Below are 24,316 nucleotides of genomic sequence, written 5' to 3' on the forward strand. Positions count from 1 at the left end.
TAACACATGGCTGTAGGCAATTTTAAATTGGTTCCAGGGGTACACGGGCAGCAGTGACCTGGTCAGTGTAGTAGTAGTTGAAAGAATGGACCGCAGACAGGCATCGAAGGCCTAAAATAAAAAAATTGGGCTGGCTGTAGGCAATTTTAAATTGGTTCCAGGGGTACACGGGCAGCAGTGGTGTGGTCAGTGGAGGCCTAGTGGAAGGAGTGACCGCAGACAGGCATCGAAGGCCTAAAATAATAACACATGGCTGTAGGCAATTTTAAATTGGTTCCAGGGGTACACGGGCAGCAGTGACCTGGTCAGTGTAGTAGTAGTTGAAAGAATGGACCGCAGACAGGCATCGAAGGCCTAAAATAAAAAAATTGGGCTGGCTGTAGGCAATTTTAAATTGGTTCCAGGGGTACACGGACAGCAGTGGTGTGGTCAGTGGAGGCCTAGTGGAAGGAGTGACCGCAGACAGGCATCGAAGGCCTAAAATAATAACACATGGCTGTAGGCAATTTTAAATTGGTTCCAGGGGTACACGGACAGCAGTGGTGTGGTCAGTGGAGGCCTAGTGGAAGGAGTGACCGCAGACAGGCTTCCAAGGCCTAACATAACAAACTTGGGCTGGCTGTAGGCACTTTTAAATTGGTTCCAGGGGTACACGGGCAGCAGTGGTCTGGTCAGTGGAAGTCTAGTGGAAGGAGTGACCGCAGACAGGCTTCCAAGGCCTAACATAACAAAATTGGGCTGGCTGTAGGCACTTTAAATTGGTTCCAGGGGTACATGGGCAGCAGTGTATGGTCAGTGGAAGTCTAGTGGAAGGAGTGACGGCAGACAGTCTTCGAAGGCCTAAAATAATAACACATGGCTGTAGGCAATTTTAAATTGGTTCCAGGGGTACACGGGCAGCAGTGACCTGGTCAGTGTAGTAGTAGTTGAAAGAATGGACCGCAGACAGGCATCGAAGGCCTAAAATAAAAAAATTGGGCTGGCTGTAGGCAATTTTAAATTGGTTCCAGGGGTACACGGACAGCAGTGGTGTGGTCAGTGGAGGCCTAGTGGAAGGAGTGACCGCAGACAGGCATCGAAGGCCTAAAATAATAACACATGGCTGTAGGCAATTTTAAATTGGTTCCAGGGGTACACGGACAGCAGTGGTGTGGTCAGTGGAGGCCTAGTGGAAGGAGTGACCGCAGACAGGCTTCCAAGGCCTAACATAACAAACTTGGGCTGGCTGTAGGCACTTTTAAATTGGTTCCAGGGGTACACGGGCAGCAGTGGTCTGGTCAGTGGAAGTCTAGTGGAAGGAGTGACCGCAGACAGGCTTCCAAGGCCTAACATAACAAAATTGGGCTGGCTGTAGGCACTTTAAATTGGTTCCAGGGGTACATGGGCAGCAGTGTATGGTCAGTGGAAGTCTAGTGGAAGGAGTGACGGCAGACAGTCTTCGAAGGCCTAACATAACAAAATTGGGCTGACTGTAGGCACTTTTAAATTGGTTCCAGGGTAACACGGCCAGCAGTGGCCTGGTCAGTGTAGTAGTTGTAGAAAGAAGGGACCGCAGACAGGCTTCGAAGGCCTAACATAACAAAAATGTCAAAACAATGGTATTGTCAGTGCCAGGCATTGAAGGATGTCAGCGCCTAGACTACACATTGGTGAAGCTGTGAGAGATAATTTTGCTAGTGGTAGAGCACTGTTTGAGCTGGGGGGGGAACTGTCTTGTGGCCGGCGTTACAGGCACAGGGCCCCTCATATTACAACGGTGTGTCTGACGTTGGGTGCGCACCACCACCGCCAGAGACACTTTATTGTACTATGAGGGACCCAGTGGCAGTGCCGTCGACCAAAAGCGGCCACACCCACCTCTTCAGACAAACAGCACTCTCAAGGGTCCAAGCGCAAAGTGGCGATAGCACGGCCCCGTGTGGGGAGTTTGGCCATTTCGTGAGGTGGAAACATGTCGTATGCTGGACAATCAGGTGAAGAAAATTACGAGATTGGAAAATTCATTCAGAATAGTCCACAGGCAAGACCTTTTCATAGGAAAGCTAGGTGTCAGCCGGGCAGGGTGGGGCAAAAGATTTTGAAATCCAGTTGTGGTTCATTTTAATGAAGGTTAGATCATCTACATTTTGGGTAGCCAGACGAGTCCTTTTTTCTGTTAGTATTGAACCTGCAGCACTGAATACTCTTTCTGATAGGACACTAGCTGCCGGGCAAGCAAGCTCCTGCAATGCATATTCTGCCAATTCTGGCCAGGTGTCTAATTTGGATGCCCAGTAATCAAATGGGAATGACGGTTGAGGGAGAACGTCGATAAGGGATGAAAAATAGTTTGTAACCATACTGGACAAATGTTGTCTCCTGTCACTTTGAATTGATGCTGCAGTACCTGTCCTGTCTGCGGTCATAGAAAAATCACTCCACAACCTGGTCAGAAAACCCCTCTGGCCAACGCCACTTCTGATTTCTGCCCCTCTAACACCTCTGGTCTGCTGGCCCCTGGAGCTCGTGTGAGAACGATCACGGGCGCTGTGTGCAGGGAATGCCAGAAGCAAACGGTCAACAAGAGTTGATTGTTTTGTTGCTAATATTAGTTCCAAGTTCTCATGTGGCATAATATTTTGCAATTTGCCTTTATAGCGAGGATCAAGGAGGCAGGCCAACCAGTAATCGTCATCGTTCATCATTTTTGTAATGCGTGTGTCCCTTTTGAGGATACGCAAGGCATAATCCGCCATGTGGGCCAAAGTTCCCGTTGTCAAATCTGCGGTTGTGCTTGGTTGAGGGGCAGTTGCAGGCAAATCTACGTCACTTGTGTCCCTCAAAAAACCAGAACCCGGCCTTGCCACGCCACCAATTTCCCGTGCCCCCGGGAAAGCTTCCTCATTAAAAATATACTCATCCCCATCATCCTCCTCATCCTCCACCTCCTATTCGCCCGGTACCTCGTCATGTACACTGCCCTGACCAGACAATCGCTGACTGTCATCAAGGCTTTCCTCTTCCTCTGGTGCAGACGCCTGATCCTTTATGTGCGTCAAACTTTGCATCAGCAGACGCATTAGGGGGATGCTCATGCTTATTATGGCGTTGTCTGCACTAACCAGCCGTGTGCATTCCTCAAAACACTGAAGGACTTGACACATGTCTTGAATCTTCGACCACTGCACACCTGACAACTCCATGTCTGCCATCCTACTGCCTGCCCGTGTATGTGTATCCTCCCACAAAAACATAACAGCCCGCCTCTGTTCGCACAGTCTCTGAAGCATGTGCAGTGTTGAGTTCCACCTTGTTGCAACGTCTATGATTAGGCGATGCTGGGGAAGGTTCAAAGAACGCTGATAGGTCTGCATACGGCTGGAGTGTACAGGCGAACGGCGGATATGTGCGCAAAGTCCACGCACTTTGAGGAGCAGGTCGGATAACCCCGGATAACTTTTCAGGAAGCACTGCACCACCAGGTTTAAGGTGTGAGCCAGGCAAGGAATGTGTTTCAGTTGGGAAAGGGAGATGGCAGCCATGAAATTCCTTCCGTTATCACTCACTACCTTGCCTGCCTCAAGATCTACAGTGCCCAGCCACGACTGCGTTTCTTGCTGCAAGAACTCGGACAGAACTTCCGCGGTGTGTCTATTGTCGCCCAAACACTTCATAGCCAATACAGCCTGCTGACGTATGCCAGTAGCTGCCCCATAATGGGAGACCTGGTGTGCAACAGTGGCAGGTGCGCATGGAGTGTTTGTGCGACTGCGGTCTGTGGACGAGCTCTTGCTTCTGCAGGAGGACGAGGAGGAGGAGGAGGAGGGGGTGCGAACGGCTACAGACAACTGTTTACTAGACCGTGGGCTAGGCAGAACTGTCCCAAACTTGCTGTCCCCTGTGGACCCTGAATCCACCACATTTACCCAGTGTGCCGTGATGGACACGTAACGTCCCTGGCCATGCCTACTGGTCCATGCATCTGTTGTCAGGTGCACCTTTGTGCTCACAGATTGCCTGAGTGCATGGACGATGCGCTCTTTAACATGCTGGTGGAGGGCTGGGATGGCTTTTCTGGAAAAAAAGTGTCGACTGGGTAGCTCGTAGCGTGGTACAGCGTAGTCCATCAGGTCTTTGAAAGCTTCGCTTTCAACTAACCGGTAGGGCATCATCTCTAACGAGATTAGTCTAGCTATGTGGGCGTTCAAACCCTGTGTACGCGGATGCGAGGCTAAGTATTTCCTTTTTCTAACCATAGTCTCATGTAGGGTGAGCTGGACTGGAGAGCTGGAGATCGTGGAACTAGCGGGGGTGCCGGTGGACATGGCAGACTGAGAGACGGTGGGAGATGGTATTGTTGCCGCCGGTGCCCTAGATGCAGTGTTTCCTACTACGAAACTGGTGATTCCCTGACCCTGACTGCTTTGGCCTGGCAAAGATACCTGCACAGATACAGCAGGTGGTGCGCTAAATGGTGGTCCTACACTGCCGGAAGGGATGTTGCGTTGATGACTAGCTTCATTGGCCGAGGGTGCAACAACCTTAAGGGACGTTTGGTAGTTAGTCCAAGCTTTCAAATGCATGGTGGTTAAATGTCTATGCATGCAACTAGTATTGAGACTTTTCAGATTCTGACCTCTGCTTAAGGAAGTAGAACATTTTTGACAGATGACTTTGCGCTGATCAATTGGATGTTGTTTAAAAAAATGCCAGACTGCACTCTTTCTAGCATCGGATACCTTTTCAGGCATTGCAGACTGAGCTTTGACCGGATGGCCACGCTGTCCTCCACCAGGTTTTGGCTTTGCCACGCGTTTTGGGCAAGATACGGGCCCGGCAGATGGAACCTGTGGCGATGTTGATGCCTGCTGCGGCCCCTCCTCCTCCTCTGCTTCAGAACTGCTGCCGCCTGCACCCTGTTCCCCCAATGGCTGCCAATCGGGGTCAAGAACTGGGTCATCTAATAACTCTTCTTGTACCTCCTGCGCAACTTCGTCTGTGTCACCGTGTCGTTCGGTGGTATAGCGTTCGTGATGGGGCAACATAGTCTCATCAGGGTCTGATTCTTGATCAGCACCCTGCGAGGGCAATGTTGTGGTCTGAGTCAAAGGACCAGCATAGTAGTCTGGCTGTGGCTGTGCGTCAGTGCACTCCATGTCAGATTCAATTTGTAATGGGCATGGACTGTTAACTGCTTCACTTTCTAAGCCAGGGACGGTATGTGTAAAGAGCTCCATGGAGTAACCCGTTGTGTCGCCTGCTGCATTCTTCTCTGTTGTTGTTTTTGCTGAAGAGGACAAGGAAGTGACTTGTCCCTGACCGTGAACATCCACTAACGACGCGCTGCTTTTACTTTTACCAGTTTCACGAGATGAGGCAAAAGAGCTAGAGGCTGAGTCAGCAAGATAAGCCAAAACTTGCTCTTGCTGCTCCGGCTTTAAAAGCGGTTTTCCTAATCCCAGAAAAGGGAGCGTTCGAGGCCTTGTGTAGCCGGACGACGAACCTGGCTCCACAGCTCCAGACTTAGGTGCAATATTTTTTCCCCCACGACCACCTGATGCTCCACCACTACCACTACCCTCATTACCAGCTGACAATGAACGCCCCCGGCCACGACCTCTTCCACTAGACTTCCTCATTGTTTTAAAAACGTAACCAAACTAACGTTATTTGTTGCAGTCACACAACTTACACGGTGAGCTATAACTTCAGTATGATTTAGCTACCCCTTTACAGGTTGGTGAGACCACAGCGAAAATCAGGCCCAATGTTACACACTCTTTTTTTGGTGGCTGCAAATTAGAGAGATGCCCCACACGCAGGACTGTCACTGAAGCACAAATGTTAATATTAATGTCACACTATTATTTTTTTTTTATTTTTATTTTTTTCAGGAACACTTTAGAAACCCCCCAAAAAAAAAAAAAAAGATTTTTGCAGGGAGAATTTAGAAAACAAATGTAACAAACTATATGCTTTCTATGGGCCACTGAGTGAGAGATGACGCACACAGGAATCAGGAGTGGCACACAAGCCCAGAGGCCAATATTTTTCTACCAATGATTGATGGAGTTATTTTCTCTGGTAGATTTTGGAACCCAAATCAAGGAAAAAAAATGTAGGCTTTCTATGGACCACAATTGGAGAGAGAGAGAGAGAGAGAGAGAGATGGCACACCCAGGAGTCAAGACTGGCACACAAGCAGAAAGGCCAATATTAATCTCCCACTGTTTTTTTTTTTTTTTTTTTTTTTTTTCAGGGAGACTTTAGAAAAAAAAATAATAAAAAAAATATGATTTTATCAGGAAGAATTTAGAAACCAAATAAAATAAAATGATTTTTTCAGGGAGAATTTATAAAACAAATAAAAACAAAAATAGGCGTTCTATGGCCCACTGACTGAGAGATGACGCACACAGGAGTCAGGAGTGGCACACAAACCCAGAGGCCAATATTTTTCTACCAATGATTGATGTAGTTATTTTCTCTGGTAGATTTTAGAACCCAAATCAAGGAAAAAAAATATAGGCTTTCTATGGACCACAATTGGAGAGAGAGAGAGAGAGAGAGAGAGAGAGAGAGAGAGATGGCACACCCAGGAGTCAAGACTGGCACACAAGCAGAAAGGCCAATATTAATCTCCCACTGTTTTTTTTGGTTGTTTTTTTTTTTTTTTTTTCAGGGAGACTTTAGAAAAAAAAAAAAAAAAAAAAATATGATTTTATCAGGAAGAATTTAGAAACCAAATAAAATAAAATGATTTTTTCTGGGAGAATTTATAAAACAAATAAAACCAAAAATAGGCGTTCTATGGCCCACTGACTGAGAGATGACGCACCCAGGAGTCAAGACTGGCACACAAGCAGAAAGGCCAATATTAATCTCCCACTGTTTTTTTTTTTTTTTTTCAGGGAGACTTTAGAAAAAAAAATAATAAAAAAAATGTGATTTTATCAGGAAGAATTTAGAAACCAAATAAAATAAAATGATTTTTTCAGGGAGAATTTAGAAAACAAATAAAACCAAAAATAGGCGTTCTATGGCCCACTGACTGAGAGATGACGCACCCAGGAGTCAAGACTGGCACACAAGCAGAAAGGCCAATATTAATCTCCCACTGTTTTTTTTTTTTTTTTTCAGGGAGACTTTAGAAAAAAAAATAATAAAAAAAATGTGATTTTATCAGGAAGAATTTAGAAACCAAATAAAATAAAATGATTTTTTCTGGGAGAATTTATAAAACAAATAAAACCAAAAATAGGCGTTCTATGGCCCACTGACTGAGAGATGACGCACACAGGAGTCAGGAGTGGCACACAAACCCAGAGGCCAATATTTTTCTACCAATGATTGATGTAGTTATTTTCTCTGGTAGATTTTAGAACCCAAATCAAGGAAAAAAAATATAGGCTTTCTATGGACCACAATTGGAGAGAGAGAGAGAGAGAGAGAGAGAGAGAGAGATGGCACACCCAGGAGTCAAGACTGGCACACAAGCAGAAAGGCCAATATTAATCTCCCACTGTTTTTTTTGGTTGTTTTTTTTTTTTTTTTTTCAGGGAGACTTTAGAAAAAAAAAAAAAAAATATGATTTTATCAGGAAGAATTTAGAAACCAAATAAAATAAAATGATTTTTTCTGGGAGAATTTATAAAACAAATAAAACCAAAAATAGGCGTTCTATGGCCCACTGACTGAGAGATGACGCACCCAGGAGTCAAGACTGGCACACAAGCAGAAAGGCCAATATTAATCTCCCACTGTTTTTTTTTTTTTTTTTCAGGGAGACTTTAGAAAAAAAAATAATAAAAAAAATGTGATTTTATCAGGAAGAATTTAGAAACCAAATAAAATAAAATGATTTTTTCAGGGAGAATTTAGAAAACAAATAAAACCAAAAATAGGCGTTCTATGGCCCACTGACTGAGAGATGACGCACCCAGGAGTCAAGACTGGCACACAAGCAGAAAGGCCAATATTAATCTCCCACTGTTTTTTTTTTTTTTTTTCAGGGAGACTTTAGAAAAAATAATAATAAAAAAAATGTGATTTTATCAGGAAGAATTTAGAAACCAAATAAAATAAAATGATTTTTTCTGGGAGAATTTATAAAACAAATAAAACCAAAAATAGGCGTTCTATGGCCCACTGACTGAGAGATGACGCACCCAGGAGTCAAGACTGGCACACAAGCAGAAAGGCCAATATTAATCTCCCACTGTTTTTTTTTTTTTTTTTCAGGGAGACTTTAGAAAAAAAAATAATAAAAAAAATGTGATTTTATCAGGAAGAATTTAGAAACCAAATAAAATAAAATGATTTTTTCTGGGAGAATTTATAAAACAAATAAAACCAAAAATAGGCGTTCTATGGCCCACTGACTGAGAGATGACGCACCCAGGAGTCAAGACTGGCACACAAGCAGAAAGGCCAATATTAATCTCCCACTGTTTTTTTTTTTTTTTTCAGGGAGACTTTAGAAAAAAAAATAATAAAAAAAATGTGATTTTATCAGGAAGAATTTAGAAACCAAATAAAATAAAATGATTTTTTCAGGGAGAATTTAGAAAACAAATAAAACCAAAAATAGGCGTTCTATGGCCCACTGACTGAGAGAGAGAGAGAGAGAGATGGAACGCTTAGTACTGGCACACAAGCCCAAAGGGCAATATTAATCTCCCTTTTTTTTTCCAGGGAGAATTTCTAAAACCCAAAAAAAAAAAAAAATAGGCTTTCTATGGCCCACTATTTGTGAGAGAGATGGGACGCTCAGGACTGGCACAGATGGCACGCTCAGGACTGGCACAGAAGCCCAGAGGCCAATATTAATCTCCCTTTTTTTCTGGTAGAATTTATAAAACCAAAAAAAAATTTAAATAGGCTTTCTATGGCCCACTATTTGTGAGAGAGATGGCACGCTCAGGACTGGCACAGATGGCACGCTCACAACTGGCACACAAGCCCAGAGGCCAATATTAATCTCCCTTTTTTCAGGGAAAATTTATAAAACAAAAAAAAAAAATAAATAGGCTTTCTATGGCCCACTATTTGTGAGAGAGATGGCACGCTCAGGGCTGGCACAGATGGCACGCTCAGGACTGGCACACAAGCCCAGAGGCCAATATTAATCTCCCTTTTTTTCAGGGAGAATTTATAAAACCCCCAAAAAAAATAAAATAGGCTTTCTATGGCCCACTATTTGTGAGAGAGATGGGACGCTCAGGACTGGCACAGATGGCACGCTCAGGACTGGCACAGAAGCCCAGAGGCCAATATTAATCTCCCTTTTTTTCTGGGAGAATTTATAAAACCAAAAAAAAATTTAAATAGGCTTTCTATGGCCCACTATTTGTGAGAGAGATGGCACGCTCAGGACTGGCACAGATGGCACGCTCACAACTGGCACACAAGCCCAGAGGCCAATATTAATCTCCCTTTTTTCAGGGAAAATTTATAAAACAAAAAAAAAAATTAAATAGGCTTTCTATGGCCCACTATTTGTGAGAGAGATGGCACGCTCAGGGCTGGCACAGATGGCACGCTCAGGACTGGCACACAAGCCCAGAGGCCAATATTAATCTCCCTTTTTTTCAGGGAGAATTTATAAAACCAAAAAAAAAAATTAATAGGCTTTCTATGGCCCACTATTTGTGAGAGAGATGGCACGCTCAGGGCTGGCACAGATGGCACGCTCAGGACTGGCACACAAGCCCAGAGGCCAATATTAATCTCCCTTTTTTTCAGGGAGAATTTATAAAACCCCAAAAAAAATAAAATAGGCTTTCTATGGCCCACTATTTGTGAGAGAGATGGCACACTCAGGACTGGCACACAAGCCCAAAGGCCAATATTAATCTCCCACTGTATTTTTATCAGGGAGAATTTATACACCCCACAAAAAAAAATACAGAAAAATGAAAAGGCTTTCTATGGCCCACTATGTGAGAGAGATGGCACACACAGGGATGGCACTCTAGCAGAAATGCCAAATTGCCAATCTTAATCTCCCACCAAAAAAAAAAAAAAAAAAAAAACAGGGAATGTCCTACAATTACTATCTCCCTGCCTGCAGTAATCTCAGCCAGGTATGGCAGGCAGCTACTATCTCCCTGCCTGCAGTAATCTCAGCCAGGTATGGCAGGCAGCAATAAGGAGTGGACTGATGCACAAATGAAATAAAAAGTGTGGACAAACAAAAAAGATAGCTGTGCAGAAAGGAAGGAACAAGAGGATTTGTGCTTTGAAAAAAGCAGTTGGTTTGCACAGCGGCGTACACACAGCAATGCAGCTATCAGGGAGCCTTCTAGGGCAGCCCAATGAGCTACAGCGCTGAGGGGAAAAAAAAAAAAAAAAAAAAACTTCCACTGTCCCTGCACACCGAGGGTGGTGTTGGACAGTGCAAATCGCTGCAGCACAAGCGGTTTTGTGGTTAATGGACCCTGCCTAACGCTATCCCTGCTTCTGACAAAGCGGCAGCAACCTCTCCCTAAGCTCAGATCAGCAGCAGTAAGATGGCGGTCGGCGGGAACGCCTCTTTATAGCCCCTGTGACGTCGCAGACAGCAAGCCAATCACTGCAATGCCCTTCTCTAAGATGGTGGGGACCAGGACCTATGTCATCACGCTGCCCACACTCTGCGTTTACCTTCATTGGCTGAGAAATGGCGCTTTTCGCGTCATTGAAACGCGACTTTGGCGCGAAAGTCGCGTACCGCATGGCCGACCCCGCACAGGGGTCGGATCGGGTTTCATGAAACCCCGACTTAGCCAAAAGTCGGCGACTTTTGAAAATGTTCGACCCGTTTCGCTCAACCCTAGTCCTCAGAATAAAGCGATGCAAAAATAATTATTTTTTCTATAAAATAGTTTTTATCGTATAAAAGCGGCAAAACATAAAAAAATGATATAAATGAGGTATCGCTGTAATCGTACTGACCTGAAGAATAAAACTGCTTTATCCATTTTACCAAACGTGGAATGGTATAAACGCCTCCCCCAAAAGAAATTCATGAATAGCTGGTTTTTGGTCATTCTGCCTCACAAAAATCGGAATAAAAAGCGATCAAAAAATGTCACGTGCCCGAGAATGGTACCAATAATAACGTCAACTCGTCGTACAAAAAACAAGACCTCACATGACTCTGTGGACCCAAATATGGAAAAATTATAGCTCTCAAAATGTGGTAATGAAAAAAATATTTTTTGCAATAAAAAGCGTCTTTTAGTGTGTGACAGCTGCCAATTATAAAAATCCGCTAAAAAACCCGCTATAAAAGTAAATCAAACCTCATTCATCACCCCCTTAGTTAGGAAAAATTAAAAAATTTAAAAAAATGGATTTATTTCCATTTTCCCATTAGGGTCAATGTAACAACTCTGCTGGCATCACGTCATGGCCTCACATCTCTCACACTATCTTACCCACTGCTCCAGGTCATGATGTGGTTTCTGTTTCATGCCAGCTCCATGTTCTGTGTCTCTGCTCTCTGCATGCCTCATGGCTATGTGTATAGGGGGCCGGCGCCTGAACTCTCTGGTTCTTATAGGAATCAGGTGCATCTGTCTAATCAGTTCCTGACCAATTATCAAGACGCCTCCTGTATATAGTGCTGCTCCACCCTGTGGTCTGGGCCTGTGCAATGTGTTAGCTCAGTTTGTTTCTTGCTTCTGAGTTTGCCAGGTCCTGCTCTGAGTTACTCCCTCTCTGGAGGCTTTTCTCTGTGCTATTGCCTTGATCTTGTAGTCCGCCCTCCAGGAGGCAGAATATCCTGGTCCCTGTGTCTTTGTCCCTGTGTCTTGTTCCATTGCCTTGTCTGTACTTAGTCTTTTCTCGGTTTCCTTGTCTGTGGCTTCCTTCCCTGCTGTGTCTTTCCTTGAGTTCTCAGTCTGCTTACACTCCGCACTCTTGCGGCTCTGCATTCAGACCTTGCTTCGCACTCTCTGGCTTTGCTCTGTGGCTCCGCTCTTTGCGGTTCTATCTGGCTCCGCTCTTTGCGGTTCTATCTGGCTCCGCCTCCTGTGTTTCTGCACTTGGCTCCGTCTCCGCTCTTGGCGTTACCTCCAGCGTCTCCGCTCTTGGAGTTACGTCCAGCGTCTCCGCTTTTGGTTCCGCCTCCAGCATCTCCGCTCTTGGCTCCGCCTCTAGAGTCTCCGCCCTTGGCTCTGCCTTCTCCTTCTCTTCTCTTTGCTCCACCTTCTACTCGTACTCAGCCTCCTGCGTTTCTGTTCTTGGTTCTAGCTCTTGTGCTTTCGCTCTACAGCCGCTCTTGCGGTCTTTCTCTACTTGTTACTTAGTCCTCCTGTCTGAACAGGTTCCAACCTGTTTCACATACCTGCCTGCAGACCGGTCCCTACCGGTTCTTCCTATGTTCCAGCCGTACCCGCCTGCCTACCAGAGAGCCAGCCGTGTCCGCCTGCCCGCCAGTGTCTCTGTTGTACCCGTCTGCCTGCCTGTGTCCCAGCCGTGCCCGCCTGTCAGCCTGAGTGCCAGCCGTGCCCGCTCCGTTCCTTAGTGGGATCAGCAGTCACAGCCAGACATCACCCTGGAGTGGCACCTGGTAGCTTCCTATTACACACGTCTGACCTCACCATCAGAGGCTCCAGCGAACACCTAGGAAGCTACTTAGTTACGCCCCTTCCAGGGAAGTTTGGTCTGTGGTCCAGTGGGGCCACACCCCCGTATGCCCGCGCCAATCAGTCTGGGCACGTGCGTGACAGTTATGTTTAGGGATAGGGTTAGGGTTAGGGCTAGGGTTATGGTTAGGGCTAGGGTTAGGGCTGGGGCTAGGGTTGAGGCTACAGTTAGGGTTGGTGCTAAAGTTAGGGTTAGGGTTGGGGTTAAAGTTAGGGTTAGGGTTTGGATTACATTTACGGTTGGGAATGGGGTTGGGATTAGGGCTAAGGGTGTGTAAGGGTTAGGGGTGTGGTTAGGGTTACCATTGGGATTAGGGGTCTGTTTGTATTAGGGTTTCAGTTATAATTGGGGGTTTCCACTGTTTAGGCACATCAGGGGCTCTCCAAATGCGAAAAAAAGAAAGAAATGTCCAGCTTCACCGAGTCTTTGTTAACAAAGAAATCGCTTTTTTACGGACTTGGTGAAGCTGGACATTTCTTTCTTTTTTTGGATCTTGCACGCCTGGAAACAGCGGGTCCGTGCTCCCGAGGTTTGGTTGCTGAATCACGGGTGAGCTGGTTTATGTTCCTTCTTACTAAGGCTCTCCAAATGCGACATGGCATCCGATCTCAAATCCAGCCAATTCTGTGCTGAAAAAGTAAAACAGTGCTCCTTCCCTTCCAAGCTCTCCCGTGCGCCCAAACAGGAGTTTACCCCACCATATGGTGTATCAGCATACTCAGGACACATTGCACAACAACTTTTGGGGTCCAATTTCTCCTGCTACCCTTGGAAAAATACAAAACTGGGGGCTAAAAAATAATTTTTGTGGGAAAAAAAGATTTTTCATTATCACGGCTCTGCTTTATAAACTAGTGAAACAATTGGGGGTTCAAAGCTCTCACAACACATCTAGATAAGTTCTTTGGGGGGTCTAGTTTCCAATACGGGGTCACTTGTGGGGGGTTTCTACTGTTTAGTTACATTAGGGGCTCTGCAAACTCTATGTGACGCCTGCAGACCAATCCATCTAAGTCTGCATTCCAAATGACGCTCCTTCCCTTCCAAGTTCTGCCATGTGCTCAAACGGTGGTCCCTCCCCCCCACATATGGGGTATCACCGTATTCAGGCCAAATTAGACAACAATGTTTTGGGTCCAATTTCAACTGTTATCCTTGGAAAAATACAAAACTGGGGGCTAAAAATAATTTTTGTGGGAAAAAAATAATTTTTATTATCACGGCTCTGCGTTATAAACTGTAGTGAAACAATTGGGGCTCAAAGCTCTCACAACACATCTAAATGAGTTCCTTAGGGGGTCTACTTTCCAAAATGGTGTCACTTGTGGGGGGTTTCAATGTTTAGGCACATCAGTGGCTCTCTAAACATAACATGGCGTCCCATCTCAATTCCAGTCAATTTTGCATTGAAAAGTCAAATGGCGCTGCTTCACTTCCGATCTCTGCCATGTGCCGAAACAGTGGTTTACCCCCACATATGGTGTATCAATGTACTCAGGACAAAATTTACAACAACTTTTGTGGTCCAATTTCTTCTCTTACCCTTGGGAAAATAAAAAATTGGGGGCAACAAAATCATTTTTGTGAAAAAATATGATTATTTTTACGGCTCTGCATTATAAACTTCTGTGAAGGACTTGGTGGGTCAAAGTGCTCACCACACATCTAGATAAGTTCCTTAGGGGGTCTACTTTCCAAAATGGTGTCACTTGTGGGGGGTTTCAATGTTTAGGCCTCTGGGCCATGACCCTTCCAATCCACCAGATAAAATTTCTTGCCACGTACCACCTTGCACCCTATGATAGCATTCACCTCAAACTCATCCGTGGATGAACTCAACATACCGGCAGATGACTCGGAAAACCGGGACAAATGGACGGGCTTTAAGAGAGAGACGTGGAAGATGTCGGTGATACCAAGGCGTGGAAGAATGGCCAAACGGTATCCCTTTATAAAGGGAAATTTACATAATACCTCTGTTAGCATACCCCATATCCTGCTCATATACAGAGCACCCCAGTATGCCGGTGGAATGCTGGGGTTCAAACTCTTTGTCTGACAATGAAACCACTGGCTCTTCCCCTTTGATACATCATTCCCACTCTGTTGCCCACCTGCAGTTGCACAGTCAGTAACCACATCCCCTTTTTTGTCCCAGCGCAGCGTTCAATTGTCCCTTATCAGCATATATTATACTAGCTATTGAACCCGTTCTACGCCTGGGTGGCGAGCATTTATATTAGTATATGGTCTCCATCCTGTCATGTGCTGCTCCCATCCTGCGTCCCCATCCTGTCATGTGCTGCTCCATCCTGCGCCCCCGTCCTGTCATGTGCTGTTCCCATCCTGCACCCCCATTCTGTCATGTGCTGCTCCCATCCTGCGCCCCCATCCTGTCATGTGCTGCTCCCATCCTGCGCCCCCATTCTGTCATGGGCTGTTCCCATCCTGCACCCCCATCCTGTCATGTGCTGCTCCCATCCTGCGCCCCCATTCTGTCATGGGCTGCTCCCATTCTGCACCCCCATCCTGTCATATGCTCCCATCCTGCGTCCCCATCCTGTCATGTGCTCCCATCCTGCGTCCCCATCCTGTCATGTGCTCCCATCCTGCACCCCCATCCTGTCATGTGCTCCCATCCTGCACCCTCATCCTGTCATGTGCTCCCATCCAGCACCCCCATCCTGTCATGTGCTCCCATCCTGCACCCCCATCCTGTCATGTGTGCGCCCCCATTCTGTCATATGCTGCTCCCATCGTGCACCCCCATTCTGTCATGTGCTGCTCCCATGGTGCGCAACCATTCTGTCATGTGCTGTTGCCATCCTGTGCCCCCATTCTGTTGTAATGTGCTGCACCCATTCTGCCTGTTCCTGTTTCCATTCTGCCATATGTTGCTCCCATCTTTCTCTCTCCGGCTCTACTGCCCGAGTGCGGGTGGCTGTGCTGGGGGCGGCTGTGCGTGGCTGTGCTGGGGGCGGCTGTGCATGGCTGTGCTGGGGGCAGCTGTGCTGGGGGCGCTGAGTGTGGCTGTGCTGGGGGCGGCTGTGCGTGGCTGTGTTGGGGGCGCTGTGTGTGGCTGTGCTGGGGGAGGCTGTGCGTGGCTGTGCATGGGGCGGCTGTGCGTGGCTGTGCATGGGGTGGCTGTGCGTGGCTGTGCTGGGGGCTGCTGTGCGTGGCTGTGCTGGGGGTGGCTGTGCTGGGGGCGGCTGTGCGTGGCTATGCTGGGGGCGGCTGTGCTTGGCTGTGCTGAGGGCGGCTGTGCGTGGCTGTGCGTGCCTGTACTGGGGGCGGCTGTGCGTGGCTGTGCTGGGGGCGGCTGTGCGTGGCTGTGCTGGAGGCGGCTGTGCGTGGCTGTGGCTGTGCTGGGGGCGGCTGGGCGTGGCTGTGCTGGGGGCGGCTGTGCGTGGCTGTGCTGGGGGCGGCTGTGCGTGGCTGTGCTGGGGGCGGCTGTGCGTGGCTGTGCTGGGGGCGGCTGTGCGTGGCAGTGGCTGTGTGTGGCTGTGCTGGGGCGGCTGTGCGTGGCTGTGGCTGTGCTGTGGGCGGCTGTGCGTGGCTGTGGCTGTGCTGGGGGCGGCTGTGCGTGGCTGTGCTGGAGGCGGCTGTGCTGGGGGCGGCTGTGCGTGGCTGTGCTGGGGGCGGCTGTGCTGGGAGCGGCTGTGCGTGGCTGTGCTGGGGGCGGCTGTGCGTGGCTGTGATGGGGCGGCTGTGCGTGGCTGTGCTGGAGGCGGCTGTGCTGGGGGCGGCTGTGCGTGGCTGTGGCTGTGCTGGGGGCGGATGTGCATGGCTGTGCTGGGGTGGCTGTGCGTGGCTGTGCTGGGGCGGCTGTGCGTGGCTGTGCTGGGGGAGGCTGTGCGTGGCTGTGCTGGGGGCGGCTGTGCGTGGCTGTGCTGGGGGCGGCTGTGCGTGGCTGTGGCTGTGCTGGAGGCGGCTGTGCTGGGGGCGGCGGTGCGTGGCTGTGCTGGAGGCGGCTGTGCGTGGCTGTGGCTGTGCTGGGGGCGGCTGTGCGTGGCTGTGCTGGGGCGGCTGTGCGTGGCTGTGGCTGTGCTGGAGGCGGCTGTGCTGGGGGCGGCTGTGCTGGGGGCAGCTGTGCTGGGGGCGGCTGTGCGTGGCTGTGCTGGGGGCGGCTGTGCGTGGCTGTAGCTGTGGCTGTGCTGGGGCGGCTGTGCTGGGGGTGGCTGTGCGTGGCTGTGCTGGGGGCAGCTGTGCTGGGGCGGCTGTGTGTGGCTGTGCTGGGGTGGCTGTGCTGGGGCGGCTGTGCGTGGCTGTGGCTGTGCTGGGGGCGGCTGTGCGTGGCTGTGGCTGTGCTGGAGGCGGCTGTGCTGGGGGCGGCGGTGCGTGGCTGTGCTGGAGGCGGCTGTGCGTGGCTGTGGCTGTGCTGGGGGCGGCTGTGCGTGGCTGTGCTGGGGGCGGCTGTGCGTGGCTGTGCTGGGGGTGGCTGTGCGTGGCTGTGCTGGGGGCGGCTGTGCGTGGCTGTGCTGGGGGCGGCTGTGCGTGGCTGTGCTGGGGGCGGCTGTGCGTGGCAGTGGCTGTGTGTGGCTGTGCTGGGGGCGGCTGTGCGTGGCTGTGGCTGTGCTGGGGGCGGCTGTGCGTGGCTGTGGCTGTGCTGGGGGCGGCTGTGCGTGGCAGTGGCTGTGCTGGAGGCGGCTGTGCTGGGGGCGGCTGTGCGTGGCTGTGCTGGGGGCGGCTGTGCTGGGGGCGGCTGTGCGTGGCTGTGCTGGGGGCGGCTGTGCGTGGCTGTGCTGGGGCGGCTGTGCGTGGCTGTGCTGGAGGCGGCTGTGCTGGGGGCGGCTGTGCGTGGCTGTGGCTGTGCTGGGGGCGGATGTGCATGGCTGTGCTGGGGTGGCTGTGCGCGGCAGTGCTGGGGCGGCTGTGCGTGGCTGTGCTGGGGGAGGCTGTGCGTGGCTGTGCTGGGGGTGGCTGTGCGTGGCTGTGCTGGGGGCGGCTGTGCGTGGCTGTGCTGGGGGCAGCTGTGCGTGGCTGTGCTGGGGCGGCTGTGCGTGGCTGCGGCTGTGCTGGGGGCGGCTGTGCGTGGCTGTGGCTGTGCTGGAGGCGGCTGTGCTGGGGCGGCTGTGCATGGCTGTGCTGGGGGCGGCTGTGCGTGGCTGTGCTGGGGGCGGCTGTGCTGGGGTGGCTGAGCTGGAGGCGGCTGTGCTCGGGGCGGCTGTGCATGGCTGTGGCTGTGCTGGGGGCGGCTGTGCTGGGGTGGCTGTGCGTGGCTGTGCTGGGGCGGCTGTGCGTGGCTGTGCTGGAGGCGGCTGTGCTGGGGGCGGCTGTGCTGGGGGCAGCTGTGCTGGGGGCGGCTGTGCGTGGCTGTGCTGGGGGCGGCTGTGCGTGGCTGTAGCTGTGGCTTTGCTGGGGCGGCTGTGCTGGGGGTGGCTGTGCGTGGCTGTGCTGGGGGCAGCTGTGCTGGGGCAGCTGTGCGTGGCTGTGCTGGGGTGGCTGTGCTGGGGCGGCTGTGCGTGGCTGTGGCTGTGCTGGGGCGGCTAGGCTGGAGGCGGCTGTGCGTGGCTGTGGCTGTGCTGGGGCGGCTGTGCGTGGCTGTGCTGGGGGCGGCTGTGCTGGGGGCGGCTGTGCTGGGGCGGCTGTGCGTGGCTGTGGCTGTGCTGGGGGCGGCTGTGCGTGGCTGTGCTGGGGTGGCTGTGCGTGGCTGTGCTGGGGCGGCTGTGCGTGGCTATGCTGGGGCGGCTGTGCGTGGCTGTAGCTGTGGCTGTGCAGGTGCGGCTGTGCTGGGGGCGGCTGTGCGTGGCTGTGCTGGGGATGGCTGTGCTGGGGGCGGCTGTGTGTGGCTGTGGCTGTGCTGGGGTGGCTGTGCGTGGCTGTGCTGGGGCAGCTGTGCGTGGCTGTGCTGGGGCGGCTGTGCTGGGGGCGGCTGTGAGTGGCTGTGGCTGTGCTGGGGGCGGCTGGGCGTGGCTGTGCTGGGGCGGCTGTGCGTGGCTGTGCTGGGGCGGCTGTGCTGGGGGCGGCTGTGCGTGGCTGTGCTGGGGGCGGCTGTGCGTGGCTGTGCTGGGGCGGCTGTGCGTGGCTGTGCTGGGGCGGCTGTGCGTGGCTGTGGCCGTGCTGGGGGCGGCTGTGCTGGGGGCGGCTGTGCATGGCTGTGGCTGTGCTGAGGCGGCTGTGCGTGGCTGTGCTGGGGCGGCTGAGCGTGGCTGTGCTGGGGCGGCTGTGTGTGGCTGTGCTGGGGCGGCTGTGCGTGGCTGTGCTGGGGCGGCTGTGCTTGGCTGTGCTGGGGCGGCTGTGCGTTGCTGTAGCTGTGGCTGTGCAGGGGCGGCTGTGCTGGGGGCGGCTGTGTGTGGCTGTGGCTGTGCTGGGGGCGGCTGTGCTGGGGGCGGCTGTGTGTGGCTGTACTGGGGTGGCTGTGCTGGGGCGGCTGTGCGTGGCTGTGCTGGGGGCGGCTGTGCTGGGGGCGGCTGTGTGTGGCTGTGGCTGTGCTGGGGTGGCTGTGCGTGGCTGTGCTGGGACGGCTGTGCGTGGCTGTGCTGGGGCGGCTGTGCGTGGCTGTGCTGGGGCGGCTGTGCTGGGGGCGGCTGTGCGTGGCTGTGGCTGTGCTGGGGGCGGCTGTGCGTGGCTGTGGCTGTGCTGGAGGCGGCTGTGCTGGGGGCGGCTGTGCGTGGCTGTGCTGGGGCGGCTGTGCTGGGGGCGGCTGTGCGTGGCTGTGCTGGGGGCGGCTGTGCGTGGCTGTGCTGGGGGCGGCTGTGCTGGGGGCGGCTGAGCTGGAGGCGGCTGTGCTCGGGGCGGCTGTGCGTGGCTGTGGCTGTGCTGGGGGCGGCTGTGCTGGGGTGGCTGTGCTTGGCTGTGCTGGGGCGGCTGTGCGTGGCTGTGGCTGTGCTGGAGGCGGCTGTGCTGGGGGCGGCTGTGCTGGGGGCAGCTGTGCTGGGGCGGCTGTGCGTGGCTGTGCTGGGGGCAGCTGTGCGTGGCTGTAGCTGTGGCTGTGCTGGGGCGGCTGTGCTGGGGGTGGCTGTGCGTGGCTGTGTTGGGGGCAGCTGTGCTGGGGCGGCTGTGCGTGGCTGTGCTGGGGTGGCTGTGCTGGGGTGGCTGTGCTGGGGCAGCTGTGCGTGGCTGTGGCTGTGCTGGGGCGGCAAGGCTGGAGGCGGCTGTGCGTGGCTGTGGCTGTGCTGGGGCGGCTGTGCGTGGCTGTGCTGGGGGCGGCTGTGCTGGAGGCGGCTGTGCTGGGGGCGGCTGTGCGTGGCTGTGGCTGTGCTGGGGGCGTCTGTGCGTGGCTGTGCTGGGGTGGCTGTGCGTGGCTGTGCTGGGGCGGCTGTGCGTGGCTATGCTGGGGCGGCTGTGCGTGGCTGTAGCTGTGGCTGTGCAGGTGCGGCTGTGCTGGGGGCGGCTGTGCGTGGCTGTGGCTGTGCTGGGGGCGGCTGTGCTGGGGGCGGCTGTGCGTGGCTGTGCTGGGGATGGCTGTGCTGGGGGCGGCTGTGTGTGGCTGTGGCTGTGCTGGGGTGGCTGTGCGTGGCTGTGCTGGGGCGGCTGTGCGTGGCTGTGCTGGGGCGGCTGTGCTGGGGGCGGCTGTGAGTGGCTGTGGCTGTGCTGGGGGCGGCTGGGCGTGGCTGTGTTGGGGCGGCTGTGCGTGGCTGTGCTGGGGCGGCTGTGCGTGGCTGTGCTGGGGGCGGCTGTGCGTGGCTGTGCTGGGGCGGCTGTGCGTGGCTGTGCTGGGGCGGCTATGCGTGGCTGTGGCCGTGCTGGGGGCGGCTGTGCTGGGGGCGGCTGTGGCTGTGCTGGGGCGGCTGTGCGTGGCTGTGCTGGGGCGGCTGAGCGTGGCTGTGCTGGGGCGGCTGTGCGTGGCTGTGCTGGGGCGGCTGTGCGTGGCTGTGCTGGGGCGGCTGTGCTGGGGCGGCTGTGCGTGGCTGTAGCTGTGGCTGTGCAGGGGCGGCTGTGCTGGGGGCGGCTGTGCGTGGCTGTGGCTGTGCTGGGGGCGGCTGTGCTGGGGCGGCTGTGCGTGGCTGTGCTGGGGCGGCTGTGCGTGGCTGTGCTGGGGGCGGCTGTGCTGGGGGCGGCTGTGTGTGGCTGTGGCTGTGCTGGGGTGGCTGTGCGTGGCTGTGCTGGGACGGCTGTGCGTGGCTGTGCTGGGGCGGCTGTGCGTGGCTGTGCTGGGGCGGCTGTGCGTGGCTGTGCTGGGGCGGCTGTGCTGGGAGCGGCTGTGCGTGGCTGTGGCTGTGCTGGGGGCGGCTGTGGCTGTGCTGGGGTGGCTGTGCGTGGCTGTGCTGGGGCGGCTGTGCATGGCTGTGCTGGGGCGGCTGTGCGTGGCTGTGCTGGGGCGGCTGTGCTGGGGGCGGCTGTGAGTGGCTGTGGCTGTGCTGGGGGCGGCTGTGAGTGGCCGTGGCTGTGTTGGGGCGGCTGTGCGTGGCTGTGCTGGGGCGGCTGTGCGTGGCTGTGCTGGGGGCGGCTGTGCGTGGCTGTGCTGGGGCGGCTGTGCGTGGCTGTGCTGGGGCGGCTGTGCGTGGCTGTGGCCGTGCTGGGGGCGGCTGTGCTGGGGGCGGCTGTGGCTGTGCTGGGGGCGGCTGTGCTTGGCTGTGCTGGGGCGGCTGAGCGTGGCTGTGCTGGGGCGGCTGTGCGTGGCTGTGCTGGGGCAGCTGTGCGTGGCTGTGCTGGGGCGGCTGTGCTTGGCTGTGCTGGGGCGGCTGTGCGTGGCTGTAGCTGTGGCTGTGCAGGGGCGGCTGTGCTGGGGGCGGCTGTGCGTGGCTGTGGCTGTGCTGGGGGCGGCTGTGCTGGGGCGGCTGTGCGTGGCTGTGCTGGGGTGGCTGTGCTGGGGCGGCTGTGCTGGGGGCGGCTGTGCTGGGGGCGGCTGTGTGTGGCTGTGGCTGTGCTGGGGTGGCTGTGTGTGGCTGTGCTGGGACGGCTGTGCGTGGCTGTGCTGGGGTGGCTGTGCATGGCTGTGCTGGGGCGGCTGTGCATGGCTGTGCTGGGGCGGCTGTGCTGGGAGCGGCTGTGCGTGGCTGTGGCTGTGCTGGGGGCGGCTGTGGCTGTGCTGGGGTGGCTGTGCGTGGCTGTGCTGGGGCGGCTGTGCGTGGCTGTGCTGGGGCGGCTGTGCGTGGCTGTGCTGGGGCGGCTGTGCGTGGCTGTGCTGGGGCGGCTGTGCGTGGCTGTGCTGGGGCGGCTGTGCGTGGCTGTGCTGGGGGCGGCTGTGCGTGGCTGTGCTGGGGCGGCTGTGCGTGGCTGTGCTGGGGCGGCTGTGCGTGGCTGTGCTGGGGGCGGCTGTGCGTGGCTGTGCTGGGGGCGGCTGTGCGTGGCTGTGCTGGGGGCGGCTGTGCGTGGCTGTGCTGGGGGCGGCTGTGCGTGGCTGTGCTGGGGGCGGCTGTGCGTGGCTGTGCTGGGGGCGGCTGTGCGTGGCTGTGGCTGTGCTGGGGGCGGCTGTGCTGGACATGTAAAACACGTACCGCACACAGACATTGTCTGTGTGCAGTCCGTGTGCCGTGCAGGAGACAGCGCTATATTAAGCGCTGTCCCCCCCACTGGTGCTGAAGCCGCGATTCCTTTATTCGCTGCAGCAGCGTTTGCTGCAGGGAACATATGAACATTGGTGTTTAAAATGCAGATCCAGGTGTCCCCCCCCCCTCCCACCCCCGGTGCCTTTCCTCCCTTCCCCCTCCCCAGGTGCTCCCACCCCACTGTGCGCCCCCCCCCCCCCCCCCGCTGATTAAAATACTCACCTAGCTTCCGGATCCCTCGTTGCAGCGTCCTCTTCTGGCCGCAGCCTCTCCTGTATACGGTCACGTGGGGCCGCCGATTAAAATCATGAATATGCGGCTCTGCCTCCCAAAGGGGCGGAGCCGCATATTCAGTACTGTAATCGGCGGCCCCACGTGACCGCATACAGGAGAGGCTGCGGCCAGAAAAGGACGCTGCGGCGAGGGATCCGGAAGCTAGGTGAGTATTTTAATCAGCGGGGGGGGGGGGGAAGGCACACGGGGGGGGTGCACAGGAGGTGGGAGGGGGTTGCGCACAGGGGGTGGGAAGGGGGTGGAGCCCCCACGGCCGGTATATTATGGGGGGGATAATTAAGTTCGGCTGCGTCACTCTGGTCCAGACTGCGCAGGTGCGGTGCGTCGCGCCTGCGCAGTCTATAAAGGCTTCGGACAGAGTGACGCTCCCACCGTTATATTATAGATGTCTGTTAATAAATTTTTAGTTTAGTTAGATAGGGCATACATATTCATTAGCAATTTATATTGTCCGGTGCTGGACAAAGACCATCACTGACTTTTCCAGGTTCCTAAATGAGACTGTTGTCTCTTTCATAAACTGTCGCTTTCCTTACATTTTCTAAATTTGGGTCCGTACAAAAAAATGGTGGTGGGGTATAGGTCAGTTTCTGTACATTTTAAGATAATTTAAAATGGACATGTTTTAGCTGTCATTGTAAAGTGAGGAATATGTATTCCAATATCTCGCTATCTAACTATTTTGCATTAGGGAGGGATCTCCTGAATTTAGGAGTGAGAGCTCTCAAAAATGTATGATACAGGGCCACCTGAGTGCCCTTACCAAACACAGCTGCATAATGACATGGCGGTGGACATGGTGGTGATGACAGTTCATGCCCAAAATTCAAATGGGCATGTAAAAAATGGCATTGTAAAGGGATGAGAAATATGTATTCCACTATCTTGCTAACTATTTGGCATGATAGAGGATCCTCCCAAATGTAGGAGTCAGAGTCCTCACAAATGTTAAAGTGAAAAATAAAGCCAAAACACTCCGTGTGAACATATGCTAAAGGGGAAGTTTATTTATTTTTTTGCATTATATACATGTAATTATCAGGGAAATAATGTTTCTTAGCATTTTGCCCTTTAAAAAAATGTTTTGGCTTGGTAGGTCTTTTTAAAAATCCGTATAACAGGCGCAAAAGTCAGACAACATTATTCCCAGATACCATACAGTATGTGAGTCCGAAAGGCATGCAGGCATCTTCTCCTTCTCCTTCTTCTTTTAGCTCTTTCAAATCCATTTAGTTTTTTTCTCATGCCCTCAGATCTGTTTGTTGGGTCCAGCAGAAAAGCATTCTGCTTTCCTATTAACTTGCATTAGATTCGTTATTCGGTACGAATACATGGATATTAGAAATTATTTGTGCTGATTTTCCCGAATCCGAATATTTCACTATTCAATCATCACTACCGATCACATTTCCACAAATTTGTGTTTACATCTGAAGCAGCAGCAACAGCAGGCACAGAAGCCACACTAAAGATATCACAGAGTGCAATTACATGAGATCATTGCAGCATACCAAAAACCTCAACATCACCTAGTCTGTAAAGTCTGCGATTGTGGTGCAAAAGTCCTTGGAGAACCATGACTTGTTCATCTTGGTGAAAATTAGGCAGTCTACAGTTTCAGGGGACTGCCGGCTGTGCTTATCCTGTCTTGGGGAAAACCTCTCTTAAGGTTGCGTAAAAGCATGTTTCGATACTCCAACATTTGCGGGTCCCTTTCGAGGGTGGGAAGCATCTGGCAAAATTTGGTCCATGAGGTTCAAGCCCATGCTGTGTTGGTGGTTGGGTAATATTGTTGCTTGTTTCCTCCATCCCCTCCTGCCAACCATGATTATCATGTTTATCTCCTGACAATTGCTCGCCCATCTCCTTTTCCTCCTCCATTTTTTATTCGGATCTTGCAATTTCACTAACAGTTTGTCCATTATCACCAACCCTCTCATTGGCAGTAATCCACAAGTCCTTGGCACCCGCCTGTGTGA

Source organism: Ranitomeya imitator, chromosome 6 (assembly GCF_032444005.1).
Source record: "Ranitomeya imitator isolate aRanImi1 chromosome 6, aRanImi1.pri, whole genome shotgun sequence".
NCBI lineage: Eukaryota > Metazoa > Chordata > Amphibia > Anura > Dendrobatidae > Ranitomeya > Ranitomeya imitator.